This window comes from Zootermopsis nevadensis, unplaced genomic scaffold (genome assembly GCF_977971745.1).
Source record: "Zootermopsis nevadensis isolate Lab colony 2312 unplaced genomic scaffold, Znev_1.0 Znev_ptg000030l, whole genome shotgun sequence".
NCBI lineage: Eukaryota > Metazoa > Arthropoda > Insecta > Blattodea > Termopsidae > Zootermopsis > Zootermopsis nevadensis.
The window spans coordinates 8,858,966-8,877,954 of NW_028259162.1; the positions used below are offsets into that span (position 1 = coordinate 8,858,966).

Genomic DNA, 18,989 nt, shown 5'->3' on the forward strand with positions numbered 1-18,989 from the left:
ATTAGCGCCATTGAGCGCACATGTCGCCGTTATGAAGGGTCCCGTGTTGGAGGGAATAATAAAATGAGGGGAAACTTGTGCTTCAAAACATTGTGACAGTGTCGGTGCTTCTGCACGTGTGATATCACTTACGTCAGGCTGTCTGCCAATTAGGATGGAAAGACGCATAAAAATTACGGAAATATTTTAATGCTATTTCGCGAGATGTATCCCCATGGCTCGTCCGTCAGGCAGCCAGATCGAGGTTTTCAACAAAACATACAAACTCATGAGCTTTGGTTCTGATTTTAATGTATGGCAGTGCATTCTAAAATTTTCTTTTTAAAGAACGCAATCGAGCTGATAATTGTTAAAGTTTCATTTTTGGTACCATCTTTAACAAAAATACAAATAAACAGAGACTTTCTTTGCAGCTATTACAGAACCAATGCGTAAAACAAAGTCCGTCTTATGATGGTGTAGTATCCGCCTATCCATTTGTCTTCTTCAACCTCGTGTAAACCTTCGAAACAACCATACAGATTTATATTACGTTTGATGTAGGAATTTACGCTATGTAATTTACGTTAGTACTCGTTTAAAATGGACTGAACCCACGGTACTTTTAATTCCTGCGACCAAAAAGAATTTAAGAGATACGGCCTTCGTTAAATGTGATTATCTCGACAAATTACGTTCTCATACAAATTAGTATAACAGATAGCTGTTTCCGCTATTACCTGGAAGTCTAATTAAAACATTCTTGTCTAAATACTATTAGTATCACGTGTTTTAAAGCAAATGTTTTTCGTGGAAGGTAAAAGCTGTCCCACTATACGCAATGTAGGCGTTTGGGGGGGGGGGGGGGGGAGAGGCGATATAGCTCCTACTCATTCTTGACCTCGGCACTAGATGAGGGTGAGTGGTCAGCATCACGTTCCGACCGCGCTTTACCCCCGGGAAAGTACCCCGGTAACCAATGGATGGGAGGCAAGGTCTGGACGTAGAGGCTAGAGGAAAAAATCCTTTGCCCCTGTCGGAGATCGAACCCTGGTCAAGGTAGTAGACCATATTTATCGAAAACGGACCGAAGCTCATTTTGATTGATGCTTCCAGGTGCCAATGAAACATTTCATGAATACATATGAAGACAACAGGTATCGTGCAGTGTCTATTGATCGAAATTCCTAATGAAATGGCCACTTTTCGTATATCTCTCCAGTACGTAAGAGCTGGATAAATTCAAACTTGGAATCATAAAACGTATTCCCCGTTCTCGTGGAGGTAAGACGCAGTCATGGAGGGGGGTCTGCCGACCTTATTGTCCTGGAAATGGGCTCATCATCACAATTATGCATGAAGGACGCTCCGGCAACTTTCCCTTTTGTCAGTGCTCTCAACATCACGACAAATTAACCGAGGAGCTCGGTTCAAAAGTGACACAAGTATATTCTTTACGGAAGCTGTAATAAACTGATCAAGTTACGAGATGCAACTATGGATAGCGAATTGGAACATATGTGTGAATAAACAGTCGTCATACACATTAAGAGTATATACCGGCATTTGGTTTGGACAAAATAAGGAAGATAATGGAATAAAATGTAAAGACGAGGTGAAGATTTGAAACAGATTCATTTAGAACACCCAACATGCCGCAAACTTCAATTGTAACTCCACAGCAAGTAACAACGACTAACTTCCGAACTGCTACTTTAATATGCGCCCTAGTTACACTTTGATTTATCGAGCGATATGGAAAGACTGTCTCTGGGAAGAACTCAGCTTCATATTAAATTTGCACTGGGAACTAATTTCCCTCAGATACAGGCGTTTAAAATGTGAAGCTGACCGTCCTTCATGCAACGACTTGGTGTGGTCGCAATTTATCCTCTCTTACACGAATGCTAATAGTATCGTCAATTATGCTCAACTCAAGGATAATGAGGTGGGATCAGTAGATTCCTCTCTTCCTTAACCTTGGTATGTGAATGAGCATCGCTCGATGACGTTCGTTTTTTTTAAGACAAACTGCGGAAGATAGCAGAGCGAGAATTGGTCATGATCTCATGTAAATAACGAAGGGCATTAGTGCAGCCTGTCGCGCAACACGGGATTCAAAATGTAGTAACAGAAATACAGCTCAATTATTAATACATCGCAAATTCAGTAATAATGAATGAACAGTATCGTTGGAACACTGTGATCGCTGGATCAAGATCCATTTGCGATGCATGTGTGTCGTCCTTTTATGCTACAGGCCTCGTGATGGTTAAGATCCTTCTTCCTAGGAGGAGGAGGATGAGGACATGTAGTAACAGCGAGACTTTATGAGGCCGCAGTTGGTCCGGTACTTAATGACTCTATAACAACGGAACTGCATGGTACTGAGTCTTCCTTGAGCAGACAATGGTTGTTCGACTCCCTGCTGTCATGGTACCTGAGGGTTTATATCCTACATTATAGAAGCACGGAACTAGAACCCTATCCTTATCACGTGAAATCCATTGCGCATCTTCATAACCTACTTATCTGAGATGCATCTGAATTAATTTAAATACGAATCTTACACGTGGTCTCTTTTCCTGACGAAATTCAACCAGGGCTGGATTAAGGTTCTTGTAGGCCACAGGCGCCTCTGTTTTGTAGACCCTCTGGTGGATGCAATTTTATGGGAAATAAAGGACTGACTCTGATTGACATTGTACAAGTTTTGTTATATAAATAAACAAAACATGGTCAACATTTTTTCGTAGGCCCTAGGCACAGGGCCCACCGTGCCTAATGGATAATACGGCCCTGGGTCATTTAATGACCTTTTCGCGCTTTTATGGGATGCGTCGATTGGATCCAACTTCATGAAAATCTAATGGGCCTAAAATTACAGTAAGAATAAAAACTACATATACCTTATGACGAAAACAATGATGAATCTAATGATGATAATGAGCAGATACTAACATGCCTGTAAGAACATACTCAACACTTTTTACGCTACGAACAAGATATATCTATACGTAACCCAAATGTCTACCTTGTACCTAAGTAACATATCTGTAAGGAACCGGCCTATCATATCTTGCCACAAATTTTCAAAATCTTGGGAAAAGTCTTTAGGAGTTGCTTAAAAGCAAAAAGTTTCTTCCGATGAAAATGTTTGCATGGAAATGGTTAATAATCAACTATAGAAATGTTGTGGTATTTTTATTTTAAATTAAAATAATCCCATCTTGACAACACTACAAAATCTACCGAGTTAGTACAAGAAATTCAAAGGCTGTGGCGGAAAAAGAGAATATACAGGTACACCCATCCCTTCTCTCTAAAAACGCCATATTGCATGAGAATCCACAGATGCTGCAGTATTCACTCGCAACTACAAAAGTCGGTATGGAAACCATCTAACAAACATTGCACTGAACAGACAAAAACCGGCTAAAGATTGGAAATGTCACACTTAATTAGAATAATTTTATGTCAGTTTAGTTGAACACTGGAAATGCACACATATTTCGACTCAAGCGTAGGCAGATTAAAATATGACAAAATCGGTTCTCATTTGTCCCTCTGCCTAACTCCTAACAATATTATCATAACAACTGCATCAACTTAGAAGCAAGACAATACGTCGTTACAGGATCTTGTTTGACAGAAATGCATATAAATAGGCTGTCATAATAGGGTACAGTGATATTCCTAACTAGTATGCCATAATGTACTGAGAAATGTCTGAATGATGGGCGGAGGTATGAAAAGGTCCTAATGAAGCACAATTTAATCTACAATTCGATGCAGCAGATACAAAAGAGCTTGGTCACGTGAACTTCTTGGTGAAGCCCCGTTCGTAGCGAGAAGTTAATCGAAATGATATTTAACTTTTCATTTTCTATCTCCGAGTACATATCATCTAGCCGTTGCTTTCAAGACCGGTCAGTAAAATATGTTTAAATAACAAGTGCTGGCTACTGTGGGGGGGGGGGGGGGGGGGGGAAAGACAGATTCACACCAAAGCAATCAAAACGTTCATTTGTGAAAATGTCCGGGTTATGAACAAATCGTTGTAAACCGCGTGGCAATACTGCTCCTGCCTTGTACAGATGTCGCCTACGTCCACTTGCATGAAACACAAGAAATGAGCAGAAAGCTCAGACCGACAAGAAATTCTCCGCATTTTATTGAACCAAAAAGCCGTTTGCCGTGTTCACAACAGATCGTCACATGTCCGTATCCTGAGTCAGAATAATAAAGTCAGCATCCTCTAAACCTTTTCCCTTACGACTGAGTAAAAAAAACTCTTGTAGAAACTGGATTTCTTGGATTTGGATTTCCAAATAAATTTCTACGGAAGCCTTCGTAATAAAATTTTAAACAAATTATTGCGCGTATCATACTATGAAACTTAGTTTGACACTAGAACACTTTTAAAGCGTAAGCCTACATAAGGTTCTAAGAAGTACGGTGTTGCACTACCAAGGATACCGTCAAGGGTACAATGCAACGACACGAAGCGTTGCTAAGGTGCATCGTGAGGCATCAAGCGGAAAGCTGTAACCAAACAAACACCTGAGAAAAGGGTCTAATCTATACAGTCTGTACCTGCAAATGGACCTCGCGGGACTGCAGTTAGCTGTGTTGTCGACTTACACGTACCATCATGGCGTTGTCACCTAGGTACTGAGATGCTGGCTGCTCTCAATTAGAATTTGTAATCAGTTTAGGAAGTCCGGCATGATACGGACCGTAGAGAAATAGTACGACGAGCTAGTGTCGGATACCGTACAGTGGCGGTTCTTGTCTTAGTCTCGGATGTTGGAATCGTAGACCTAGTCATCACATTGTAACCTGTTCGTTGCCATAGAAACTATGTGGCTGCTAACGGGTAGGTTTTGAAAATAAAAACTCGATAGTAAAAAATTGAAGAGTTTGTACGACGCAAGAATTTAGATGTCAACGTTCTTTCCTGAGGATTTTGACAAGGGTATTTATTTCTATTCAAAGTCTCCGCACAACGAGTGTCCCCCTTAATTAAATAACCCCACAAATCTTCCATCCCAAGAGCATAAACAGTCGTATTAAAAGGGGGAATTCCCCTAACCTCCTACACCTGCAACCACAACTCCTGTTTGACGTTTAGTCCTATCACTTTCAGCAGAATCATCTGTGAGCAGCTCTTCACTCTACAACAAGACTCTATTACACACATGCAACGATTTTTCTGGTGTGTCACATTTAATGCTAGACCGAGCGGACTGGATAGCATACGGACTGATTAAAACCGAATTGCATCCTCAGAACCCACTTTCCTGCAACTAACTCCACACAGCAGTCTTTCTTTAAAAACTGAGAGTTGCTAAACTAGTCACGAAATGCTTCACGTTTTATGGAACCGGAAGGTTATTACTGAGTTCACAATAGCCCTCCGCCACAGGCCCTTATCAAGGTCAACACAGTCCACACCTTCCCACCTTACCGTCCATTTTAATATTATGTTCCCATTTAAGGCTTAGTTTTCAGAGTGGCCTCTTCTCTTCAGGCTTTCCAACCAAAATTATACACACAACTTATCTTCCCCAACTTTAAAGTTAATTGCAACATCTGATTCTTCCATCTAACTTCTCTCCTGGAGGTCATTCTTTAGTGTTCCTCAGTATTTCTTGTTTCTCCATTGGAGATATATGACCAGTTCATCCTAAACTTCTGTATCTGACGACCCTAACAATATAAAATACACAAAACTGAAAGCTGTGCCAAGTTGTCTGACGATGCACGTTTACAAACACCTATGTATATAAGGTTAAATGTAAAATTAACTTTGTTATTAATTAAAAACCACGCCATGCATAAGCATTGAGAGAATGATGGAAACGCTCCGTGTGCTTTATCAACTGGAAATGAGCCCCAAGTGTGGGCCTAAGAAGGTTCTGACTGCATTCGAACCCCGGTCGTCCAGCACTCAGCTAATCAGTGAGATGCCTAAGCTCCGATATGCATCTTTGGCGCTTTATAAGAAAAGCTCAAGCCAATACAAAATTACATTCGATTTAAGCCACTCTTACCTTGCACTGTACTTGAGCTTGGTTTATATTCTTGTGACTGTTTTCTAGTTAGGGAGAAGAAGACGTTGACCACCGTGCTAAGGGACACTCGTGACATTTTCTAGGGTGTCTGAAGGCTTCCGAGCCGAGGGGAGTTGGGAGTTATAAGTCACAGCTGGAAGGTTTCGAATTTCACGTTCCGTAGAAATTGCGTTTTTGGGGATAAATGAGCACAGTCACAGAGCCAATACGTACTTCAGTGCAAGAACGAAGTAAACACTTTCGTCTTCTTGGCGGAAGCTGCCTTAACAAAAACTTGGATATAGCGCAAGACAGTGAGTGGACACTAATCTGCGTATCACTGTTTTAGGCATATTATTTGAATAACAATGTAAAGAAAATTAGTATTTGACCAAACACATTTTTCGCTGCGGAAGAAAACCGGATCAGACTCTCGGGAATAAATTTCATATCGATCTTCATTTTCTGAATATTATTTTTGAACAACTAACGGATTACCTTGCCTAACATATGGACCCGCAGATATCCTCCTGCTTTTTAAAATCTCCTATGGACTGCTAGGATATACTCCTTATAAGTAACACAAACAGGGCAAACGAATCGTGAAGACGATCGAGAGATTGTGAAAACATCGTGAAATTCGAGACACACAAAGATAAATAACAGCGTTTCTTCTTTAGCACTACACCTCGTTCAAACCATGGTTTCCTATACTACAGTCAGGTCCAAAATCATTAGATGCAGAGATGTTTCTTGGATGAGGGAACAGACAATTACAGGATAACAGATAAGCGCAAACAATCAACCATGCTCCAAGCGAGATTCGAACACTTGATCCCAGTGAACATCAGGATCTTGTTAGTTCAACCACTGTGATCAACAAACAAAGACTACGCGTTGCTGTGGTTACAGCAATGTAAAGAAAAGTACGTTAGACACAGTATTCACTCCGTGGCACAGCATTACAACCAAATTTGGTACGAGTGGACATTGACGTGAGAGACGAAGATGTTGAAGGCCCTGGCTATGCGTGTGACCTGTATCTGAAGGATACCCAGTGCTTGGATCCAGAACATGCAACCGACTACACCAAGCTTCTTCGAGGTTTGCCTCTGTCCATCCAGAAAAAAAAATTGGTAAATTAATTTACATGCTTCATACTCTCTACGTCATTCAAAATCATACTATCATGCATCATTCGATGCAAATATTAAAAGCCGTATTTCGGGAGATTCCGGATTTGAACCTCAACCAGGAGACCTAACATCCCGTCTCCAGCATTTTCGTGAGTTCTTCAGTCCCACAAGATAACGTCGGTATAGTAGTACCTTTCTGAGAAATCATTCTCGATTCACTACTGGCAATCATCTTAGCGCTATCTTACTCAACACTACACAACTTCAACAGTTGATAAAGCGTTTCAAACTAACGGAACGTAAAAGCGCCCGACTCATTCAGGCCCAAATACAAATAAATAGCTGCTAAGGGCATTGACGTTTTCGTCATTCTTCTTGGTCACTCAAAGCAAGTGTCTGCATATCACAACGAAATAAGTCGTCGACACTTCTTACCAGACACCCCAAATTCGTGCTGCACAATCTCCGTGCTTGATACAGCGTCATAAAATATAAATGCGAGTTTTGTACTTCTGTTAGCATTGTATTCTTTGTTCTCTATCCGCCACTGTAGTCGTCAAGGGGGAAGAAAACCATAGCGACTGGTGATAAGGTAAGATGAAAACAGGGTTATGCCATCTAGAGTTCTTGTCTCTCTCTCTCTCCATCCCCATTAAAAGCTGAAACTGTCTCCTAATCTTAAGTTGGTCTCTTTTAATGAAAAGAGTATCAAGTTACTGCTAAGCCAAACAAAGTGTCGGCAGGGGATAGGTTCAACTTTGTCTCATGTACTTGGCTATGCGAACCGAAATTACCCAAGGTTCCCCGATTCGGGTCAGTTATGTCCTCTACAGTCTGATTAATAATGAACGATTCTTAAGCAACAAAGTTGGACAGTTACCTGAAAGTCGACTTTACCAATTAAAGACGTTTATACATCAGGGAAGTTAAATATGGCGACCTGCCGATTACAATACCCTGCCAGACTAGGATGTAAATATTCCCACATAGTAGACAACATTTCGAACTGAAATTATTTACACTAGTTTTCTCAGAGTTGAGTTAAGTCAGAATAATTATTCACCCGGACAAGAAATGAAACCCAAAATTTATCTATCGCGTGTTCACAAAAGACAGCCGCTGGAATGTTCACACATTAACAAGGTAACTAATACTTTTTAATATTATTTTCACATGTATTTTTCCGTTTACCATGTACGCTAATATTTTTATATTAGAGTTCCAAAACTATTTATGTATCCTCTCTTTCGTGTCTCTTACATGTCAAAAGCGTTTGTCATTTAATTGCCCGAAAAATATCAGGTAAAGTACATAAGCTGCGGAATTTCTCAGTAAGTAGGTCTACGTTTCTCTATAACTGAGACTCCATCTCTCTTGCATCCAAATATTTTCAATCCTTTGTTCTCGAACACCGTCAATACTTGCTTTTTCTCACCTTCCGAGACCAACTTTTTGCACCAGCACAAAAGAGGCAAAATTATTCACCCATATAACATGCGTTCTAGAAAACGTGTAAAGAAATATAAGTCATAACGCTAAACGACAACGTACGAATATTTTCGGCATATTCTATTCGGTCTAGTACATCTATTTAGAAGATAGAGGCAGGAAGGACCTCTCCAAAGTCAGTCTGTTTCTACCAGACTACATGGCGTTAACATCCCAGAAGAAAGATACCTACGAAGTAATTACAATTTCCTTTTAAACTGAATAACAATCATAAGAACTCACTAATTTATATTTCTCTTAATTTCATCATTAACCTCACTTAAAACAACAGGAACAGTTAAACCTCAGCTTTGAACGAGAAATCTTCCGATTTAGTCAGAGACGAAAAGCAATGAATCGTGGTCCAAATAGAGGCTGAGATATAGTAAATGTTGACAAGTGATTCGTCTTTAGAAGCACTAAATGCTAATTGTGGAAGTTAACGTGCGTCTTGTGCTTAATGAGACGTAGTGAACCAATGTTTCACAAAGTTTGTTGTTCTTCTGTCCTTTGAAGAAATCATTTACCATTCGTACGTCTAATAGCGCATTTAATGCTAACCTACCAGTCTACTTTCGGCAAACTTGTTAAACATGAAATCTGGCAACATTAATTATGAAAATGCCAATGCTGCATAATAAAGTAATAATGATTAATGCTGCCCTTCTGGGTAGTAACCTAACGCCATGTAGACATGGCAGACACCAAAATTTTAGAATATTCACCTTTAAGTTCACACGGCATTACTACCCAGAAAACGTACATCTTCACTTACGTCCATATGGTGTTCCCATTGCTCCAAGTATTATTTCGGGCATATTTTTATAACTGGCGTTTTAACCTGGCCAAATCGAGATGCCTGAAATATGTTACTTGAATCAACAAGTAACATTCTGAAAAATTCATTCACCATTCTCTTTTACAGGAACTAACAGCCAGGCAGACAAGTTTATTTTCACCCAAACAATGTTTCGTAAATCTGACATATCTTGTATGTAAAATGTCCACTGTTTAAAGTAAAGTGTATTACTGTCTTCTCAGCGAATCGGTGGATTTTGAGTGAGTCTTCTAGAAGAAGTTGCCACAGAAGATAAACTTACAGACCCAAGTTCACTGATTTAATTTCAGGAAAGAAGGACTTATAAGCAGACTTAGGCAGCTTATAGCATTATAAGAAATTGAATACAGGGGTGTAGTAAACTTACGTAGTGTGAAATAAATTCAGATCTTGAGAAGAAGTACTCGTTGTTAGACCCAAAACATTGTACTACGTAACTTTTGCATTAATACATCTTTTCAAAAACATTGCAATTGTGCACATGCACTGCTGGCAGATTATCGTTACCAGCCATGAGACATTCACGACAAGGGCTTTTGAAAAACCGCTTAACCAACTTGCATGACCGTACGTACAGCCTCCTAATTAGTACCACAGCCGGCGAAAGTGAAGTTCTCTCACAGGTAAGCAGATGCCTCTCCAGAAGAAAAACTGAACTACAAGAAAGAAGGACGGTAATAAATTGAGATGGAAGATAAAGAGCTGGGTTTATATCCCCGCAAGCACTTAATGATCCTGAAGTTTATAGCTCACATATAGCCTTAAACATACATTTAATCTAGATCTGGTTTATAGCTAGTGCACCATAAACATTCTGGACTGTTTATGGAACTCTTATACAGTGTTATAATCGCTGTGCATATAAACTCCCGATTAAGCAATGAAATAACAAAGGCTGTAGACTTATTTCCAAATACACGTAGATGGCGTGCTACCTCTGCGTGTCCCCTAACTTAATCACCTCGCTTATTTACATGAAATATAGTGAACAGTTTGTTTCATTAGGTATATTCCTTCTTAAACTCTACTTTTAACTATTCCAAAACGAAGGCTGTGCTATCTGAAACTAAAATTATCGCATTTCAAACTATAATTCGAACAAACACAAGAGTAAGAAACGGTAAATTTGCCTCTGTGCCCACATCCCAAGAAATTAGGTCTTACTTACATGGAGAATGCAGGTAAAGATCACGCATTCTTAAACTAGGCACTAATTGAGGGTGTGAGGTCCGCGGGCAGTTCCAGACAGCGGTGACGAAGAGAAAACTTCAAACGACCCTACTGGTAACAGAACCATTGCCTACAATTCTTGGTTGATCCTACTGTCTCATCTCACATTACTCGATTTCATGTATGAACTTCACTTCCACGCCCTCCTTACACCGCCATAGAGTGATTCTGGGCACATCAACATATTTACTTGACAGTGACTGTGATCTCAAACGGCAGTGTTTCTAGATTCGCAAAAACAAAATACAGAATTACGTCTTAGAGGTTTCTCCATCTTCTTCTTATTTTTGTGCATTCCTTTGCTAAATGTCCGCGATAACAAAGCGTCTGTGTGCAAAATACATTTCACTGTTTAATTAAAATCCTGTTCTATGTGGCAACAACACTTGTTTCGATTTTGAAACGGACGAACACTCAAATTGAGAATTGTTCAAAGCGTCTTAGAAGTGGCAGTCACGGAGGATACTGTTACGGGGGGGGGGGGGGGGGGGGGATGCTGTGCACGAGTATCGCACAAAGAGGAGGATGAAACTACTTTTTAAAACAGAGGGACTCGCCTTCATCCATCTCCAAGCTCATTAAAAACTGAGGTGACGCCCTACACAGAACAATATGGTCGTCCACTGCCCGACTTCTGGCAGCTGTGTTGGAATCACGAGGCGATGGCTGCTGGAAAAACGGCCTAAGTCACATCACCATCATGTTTGTATTTTATTGCATTATGAAGACTCAAATGTTAAATGCAGTCAAGAACATCCAGCCCTAAACCTGAAGCTTCATTACCGTCTTCATAACCACCCACAATAATTGTGAAAAATACGGTGAGATGGTCTTTAAAGTTATTCCATTCAGCCTCTCCTTTGGTTCTGGACAGCCTCTGCAGCGCATACAACACAGTTAAAAAGCTATCAATGATGGTCTTATATTTGTTTTAAATATTGGCCACCATTTTGTCGTTTGACTGTAACACTGTTTTTCTCCCCCCCCCCCAATCTCCACAATATGATCAGTAACCAAGAAAAATTCATTATTTTTATTAAAAAGAAGCGAAATTCATAATATATGACTGGAGAGTGGCTTTTCTCTATGACTTTTGTTGTTTGTTATTAAACGTTTAAAACCGTGGATATTTCTTTAAGAACGCAACTTTCAAAAGTTTCATGTTCCTTACCTAGCAACAGCGTCTGTAAATCGTCCACGAATGACGGCGGCATCAAACCAGAAACAGTCTGACCGTCTGGCACGGAGCAGACGTCTAGAAACGTTGGATGTGTCTTCTAATTACGAGTAGTATTAGTATTACACACAGGAGGAATGGGGTACCACCGACCTGCCACTCAATTGCTTCACCTAATCAATTATAAACATCTCCAACAATCCATTTACACCGATTTCAAGTAAACCTTGCGTATCGCGCTTCTAAACGAGATATGACATTAGTCACATATCCCGCTTTTCTCCGTACAGATGTGAATACTCTTGAAACAACGAAGGTAGATGAGTCTCTGATTTCAGGGATCAAGATGTCTCAACGGTCCTGACGCTGCCCATTACACGCCAGGAGAGTGTGGGAGTGGCTAACACGTACGGGCAGACCGTGGGGCTCCGCACCTCCTGTTTCAAAATCACCAGACGAGACATGCGACGAAATTAGACTTTGTCGTTGAAATGTCAGCTCTCCCATGGCAACCAATCAGTACTTTGCTGTAACGAAGGATTATGGCAACATTTATAATTGTGTCCTTAAGAAAAATTTGTAAGAAATTTAAAGTGAAGTGAAGAAACACAGATCCCTGCGATTGAAACATCTGCAAAGGAATGGAACGAGAACAGTAAAATGAGTCTTCAATATAGACCAAGAGCAAGAACAGATTTTCAGTCCAAGAAAATGATAGCAAGATGAAGCCGGAACACGAATATTTCCTGTTCCCCGATGTGAAGACGGCAATGCAGCTTGATAAATTTCACATCGGCATTCACAGAACCGGTTTTCGTGTAATTTGCATACAACACTCTCCCTTTTCATGGTCCAGATTACCCTATAATACGTCAAAACAAAAAAAGCAAACTCGATCTATTAACAACCTGTGATCTTCCGTTGTGATGTCTTGACAACACTGAAAGTGTCTGGTTGGCAGACATTTAGATCTACCTGAGCATCCAATTCGGGCAAGACTGATGTTGAAGTATTTAATTAACTTTTTCGCAGGTTGCTTAGTTGGCGTAGCTAATGATTGCGATGATCCCACAGAGGCGCTACTCTTTTATTTTTCCTATTGTCAGTTTTAATTTGCTTCGTCACTTTATCGTGCCCTTTCAAACAAGTCAGTTAACTCTGAAAACACATACCAAATATATTAACCGTAAACTATGTTCAGGGTGTTTTGCTATGAGGCCATTAGTCACAATTAAGAAAACAGAAACTTTAAAATAAGTTCTACTTCGCTCACTTCCATTCAATTATGTCACATGGAATTAAATACTGGGGAAATTCAACAGACAGGAAAAAGTATTTATGTCCAAAATAAAATCACTAGAATAATGACAGTCGTTAAACGGACGGTGTCTTGCAGAATATTATTTACAAAGTTCAATATTCTCCCACTACCCAGGGAATTCTTATTTTCGTAATTATTACATTTGTGGACAACATGGAAAATTTTCAAAAAAATTCAGATTTTTACGAAATAAATACAAGGTGCAGGCTTCACCTCAGCAAATTGTAAAAAGAATTTTACTAAAGTGGGATTTAATTATTCAATAATCTTCCTCCTACCATCAAAAGTTTAAATCATGACGTAAAAGTATTTAAGCACAGCACTGAACCGTAAAGCTGTACATCCTGTCGCATAGAAATACATAAAAATAAACCCACATAAATGATTGTTCCATCTTCCAACTCCTACTAGTAAGTAGCTATGTAGGTAGCTATACTAATTCATAGTATGGACATTAAACAGCACTCACCATTCGCTGCCACGTCCCAGGCTTGCAGTCCTGCCTCAGTTGAAAGCTTCCGTACACATTGGAACGCTGATAAAGTCCAATGGGGGCGCATGAATGTACTCCACTTTCAAAGTCACCAACATCACAAACACATAAAATGACACGATCACAATAAGTTTCTTCTTTAAACAGTTTTTATTTCAGTGTAAAAGCACTTCGAAATTCATTGATCATTCAAGAATGCAGTACCACTTTATAAAGTATTAACACATATGTTAAGTAATTAATGCAATTATTGAAACATTTTTTAATTACGTGGCCTGGCAAGTATTTGTTAGCAACGCGTGTAGCCCCATATAAATAACATGTCCACAGTGTTATAATGTCCTATCTTCCTGGCCCAAATATTCTCCTCAGAACCCTGATTCCCCCCAATCTCTATATTTCCTTCCATTCTTCACCAGATAATTAATTTTGAAGCACTTAGATTTCCTGTAAATTTACAACGCAGATGTACAGTTTCGTTTATCTAGAGCTACTTATTACTACCTGCACATATAAATTTAAAATTATAACAAAGCACACTTCTACTTCAAAAACGCAAACCACTATTTCGTACGCGACACGATCACACAGAAAACTAACCCCACAATTAGTGCGTAAAACCAATTTGACTGATTGCCAGTGCCACCATTAAGAAACTACAGTTTCGCACTACAAACACACAAAATACTGTAAGAGAATGTGAAAAGTTCCAATCTCCTCAAAATTATCTTACACTTCTGCATTTCTGATAGAAATACAGGCGACTAACCAGCATTTAGAAACAAATACGGACGAAACTGTACGGCATATAAGACATGTTTTGCACAAGACGTAAGTCTGGTAACCCTGCATGTAAATTTCCTTTCATAATCAGTCTAATCTCGCTTGGAATGATACAAGTCCCGAATAGGCCACAACACAAAGAACACTATGGCATTCGAGGAAACCTGCCCTTGATGTAAACCCCTTAAAATGTGTAACATGTTGTTCAGTTCTCAATTTATAAAACGTGAATTTCTCCGCTTTAGTATCATCACAGATTCAAATACTATAATTCTGGTTTCCTTCAGTGCTTAACTGTTGTTAAGAATTCATGATTAATTCATAACTATCATACTAAAATAAATAAATCATTTAGAACTTGCATGACAGCATTCCATCACCCATTTGTCTCGACAGCAAGCCTACATAACCCAAAACACGGAACATGGCTCCTAAGAAAACGGAAGCTCAAACACTTTGTTCTGCTTTGTACATGTATAATCAATGATGATTCAATTTGCTGGAATATGTGCCTTATTAACGGATAGGATACTTCGAAATCAATATCTGTATTACCTAAAAACACATTTAGAAACAATAAATGTTCAGCACAAACCCTACATATTTACAACTCTTCACGACAAATGTTTCTTACGTGCGAAAGTTAATAACACGTCACGTGACTACCGTCCTTGTCTCTGTCCATGCTACGCATCAAAGAACTCTAGCGTGGAAAGACTACGTTTGTTTAGTTTCCGCACGTTTCGTCTTCCACGGAGCAGTTGAAACAGAAGATCACCTTTCAGAGCGAGTCTACGCTTGTGTGTAGTTTTAAAATGAAGCGAACTCGAATAATGTAGGATCTGGATAATCTACGAACCTGCAAACCCAAAACTGAGTTTCCGAAAAGGAATAAAACTCCGATTTGATGGCTCTGTTATTTATCATTTCGATAATTTTCTCTTCCAACAAATGAGCTGGAGAAAAAGCATGGAACCTCGGAAGAAAAAATGTACCACTTTCATGTACTGTACGCTCTTTCCTGCAGCCACTACAAATTGATAGACGAGGGGAACGCTTTCCTTTTGTGCAAGAGTAATTCAAGTAGTTCGCCTGGTCCTTTAATCCTTTATGCCAGATACTAACACGAATATTATAGACAGGTTCCGCACAAATTATACTTTTTAATTAATTATTTTTCCAGTCATAAACTGGTGTGGCAGATAATGTGAAAGATATTTAAATAACTTACTAACTTGGTGGTACTGAATGTTACATGAATAATCGATTATTCAGCCCACCCAGAGATTCCCTTTTGTGACAAAACACTGGAGTTCATCATAATCATAAAATCCTTAATTACTGTAACCCAGTCACATACTCGCAAACTATTTCCATGATTTATATCTTAATTGCGTCATGTTTGTGTTTTATTGATACAATATTGTATTTCCATGATATCCATTTCATATTATTCTTCCATCTGCTTCTGACTCCTAAAAGTTTTCTTCTGGATTATAAAACAAAAATGTCGAATGCATTTATTATACCCTATTCACTCCAAAATCTTTAATCGTATGATCTTTACTGTAGTATGAAGAACACAATTATAAATATCGACAAATAAATTCTGACTTACCTTATTTGTCCTTTCGTATTTCTTTGTGCTGTTACATGCGAATCTTGTGGATATATAGTTGGAATGAGGGAAACATGAAATGATACAAATAACTTGGACAACTCGGGTATATAAGGCCTCTACCTGTACGCAGGACAGTACAACACAGAAAAACCATGGCTTGAGTGGGATTCGAACCCACGGTCCCAGCTACCAAGCGGCCAATGCGGACCCCTTACTGACTATGGAGCCCATAAGTCTGGAAGTCAGTTTGTTCGTGTGTTATTCCAGTGGTCATTTTCACAACCTCAACCTCCCTTAATGCGTGATGCCAACTAATCTCGTCTCGTGCGATACGCTGGATCGCCATGGGTTCTTGGCCGCCGAAATTGGAAACATTCCCTGTCTGTCGGTACTGACCGCAGTAATCACGACGCATTAATCTCGCTCTAATTTAAATCGTGCTCGTCCGCTCCTAACGTGTCTAAAATTCGGAAGACCTGGCTTCATTTCCTTCCAGTCACGGTACTGTAAAGTCGTTCCGGGTCAAAGTTCTTGAGTATAATGTTTTATTGTTTCATGCTATTATGCGAAGGGAAAATATATCCATATAAGACGATACATATCAGCCACGGTGGTCTAGCGGTTAGAACGCTGGCCTTGTAATACTGGGGTCTCGGGTTCGATTCCCGGCGGTGCCCGAATTTATAACTTGTGTTGGGCAAGGCCGTGGTCTAGGCAACCCGGAGTTTTCCTCCGTGGCATCCCAACAATTACTCCATTCACACACAGAAGAAGGCAATGGCAAACCACTTCTGGATCATCTGCCAAGAACGTATATGAACAGGTCCCAGTCCGAGAAAAGGATGGAAGGATTCTGTTCATATGGACCTGTCGTCAGACAGAACACTAAATAAATAATAATAAATAATAAATAAAATAAGACGATACATATTGAATGTTTTGTCAACTCTTATCTTGAACTAAGTTACCGACATTACTGACACGTAATACGAAAGCCATATTCAAGCTACCATTTACATAGTCTTCGCATTCAACAACAAAACAACACCAGTGCGAACTTATGAGGTGAGATGAATAGTAATGCCATTCATTCAAGGGTCTTGTAGCTGTGTTTTGTTACAACATCTTTAATAATGGATAACAGGCCACTGGTCAACGTACTAATTGGCTGAACAATTAATTTTAACTTTAAATCTGGAATGCATATGGCAACATGTTACAAACACAACTACTAATTATGCACGAAAAATGTGAAATTACAAAATCCTAGAAAAGTGACAAGGGTTCGAGTTAGCATCTGCCATCACTCGGACGGTTCATGTAGAAAATAATTTTTTTAAATTACATGCACCAAGATACGTTTTTACACTTACGTGAAACTCAGTTTATTTATACAGGAACAAAGCCCATCGTTCAGGTCTAATTTTATTTCCAAAAATTCGAACAACGCTGCTAGAACAGGTAGTAATTGTAACATACGTCACTCTTGCAGTGCTTTAAGGCCATTTTATATATAGAAGCCACTATAAAGGCTGTGCTTACGGGTCACGAAAACCTTTCCACCCAAAGTGCGAGCAGACAACTGACGCTGTCCAGATCACTGGCTCACTGAAAGCTTCTCCGAGTACTGGGGCCCAATTTGTTACGTTGGATGAAAGCAACACACACACACACTGTGATGGGAAGGGCCAGATGGCTCCCTGGACCCCAGCCTGAAAAATGGAGTATATAAATGGCCGCAAAGGTGGAAAATTCTTCGCACAGTCAGGAAACCAAATTAGTTGAGAATATTTACTCACACGATAAGATCTGAGGGTACAACCATCACTTTGTAGACTTTTAAACGAATATTTGTTACTCCGACTATTCAAGGGCACTTCCATTAAGACTGTTAAAATCCTCGCATTCGCCGTCCATATGAATAGTTACGTTCCTGGAGAGAGTTCATGAAGCGAACTGCTATTTCCCTTTAGTGGAAAGTTATAGTTGGGGGTTACGTTCCCGAAAAATCAAAAAATGACAGTCTCTACACTGTACGTATATTCAGTATCCCATGCGTGGTACGTTCCCGCCATACTAATAATCACTCGACTTTGCATAATCTGAGCAGTCTATACAACGACGTAAAATAACAGAATAAAAAGGCTACACGCCTATATTTAGCCTTCCCTTTCATTGGTTTCTACAATGTTCTATCGCATGTCCACAGCACTTAATCTTACGTCGGTCTGCAGACCACAAGTTGATAACTATGGACAAGTCTATATTCTACACTTTTGTGTTCTTTTGTGAAGCCACAAACTAAGGGTTTTGAAACCCACCCCCGTAATGATGTACGAGCGGCTATAAAGGAGACGCAGCATCGCACGTGGACCCTGCGAGGAAGAGCGGCTCATCTCAATGTGCGATGCGTATTAGCACGTGTAGGTTCCGCTTCCAGAAGGTTACATTACTTGTTACTTCAACTGATAGTTGATTGGTTCCTTAGCTAACCAACTCGTTAACTGAAAATTCAATTTATCGAGTAACACGTGAAAGAACAGGTGAGCCAGGAAAGTTATGGGCGAAATCTGTCGCTGTCTGTCTCGACACACGCCTTGGGGAGTGCAGAGAAACCCCGTTCAGAATCTCCCTGTTCCAGAAAGACGAGTTACTATAGACGATATCGCCCTGATGATGGAGGCAGTATGACCTCTGAAACGTTGGTAAACATCGACCGGACTACACAGCGCAACAACCCAGAAGTCACAAATCTTCATACTCACCGCTGTGAAAACCTCAAATCTTACAAAAGTCAGTAACATTCCTGAGATGGGGCTTGTGTCACTGTTGCACCGACCGTGACGGTAACCCGACGAGGTGGATCT

The 18,989-nt window shown here is 39.8% G+C and overlaps 1 protein-coding gene across 2 annotated transcripts in view; it reads right to left on the bottom strand.

The window, feature by feature from the left end:
* The window catches only part of LOC110838048 (calcium-activated chloride channel regulator 1), a 182,311-nt gene extending 167,108 nt beyond the window's left edge, over nucleotides 1-15,203 (bottom strand). Inside the window, exons 1-2 of one of the 2 annotated variants that reach the window (XM_022080837.2) lie at nucleotides 15,057-15,203; nucleotides 13,695-13,924 (exon numbers count right to left, since the gene is read on the bottom strand). The gene's annotated coding sequence lies outside the window, so the exon portion shown is untranslated. Of the gene's footprint in view, nucleotides 1-13,694; nucleotides 14,166-15,056 lie in introns of both variants that reach the window. The other variant, XM_022080836.2, reaches the window with a different exon arrangement.
* Between the last annotated feature and the right edge of the window lie 3,786 nt (nucleotides 15,204-18,989).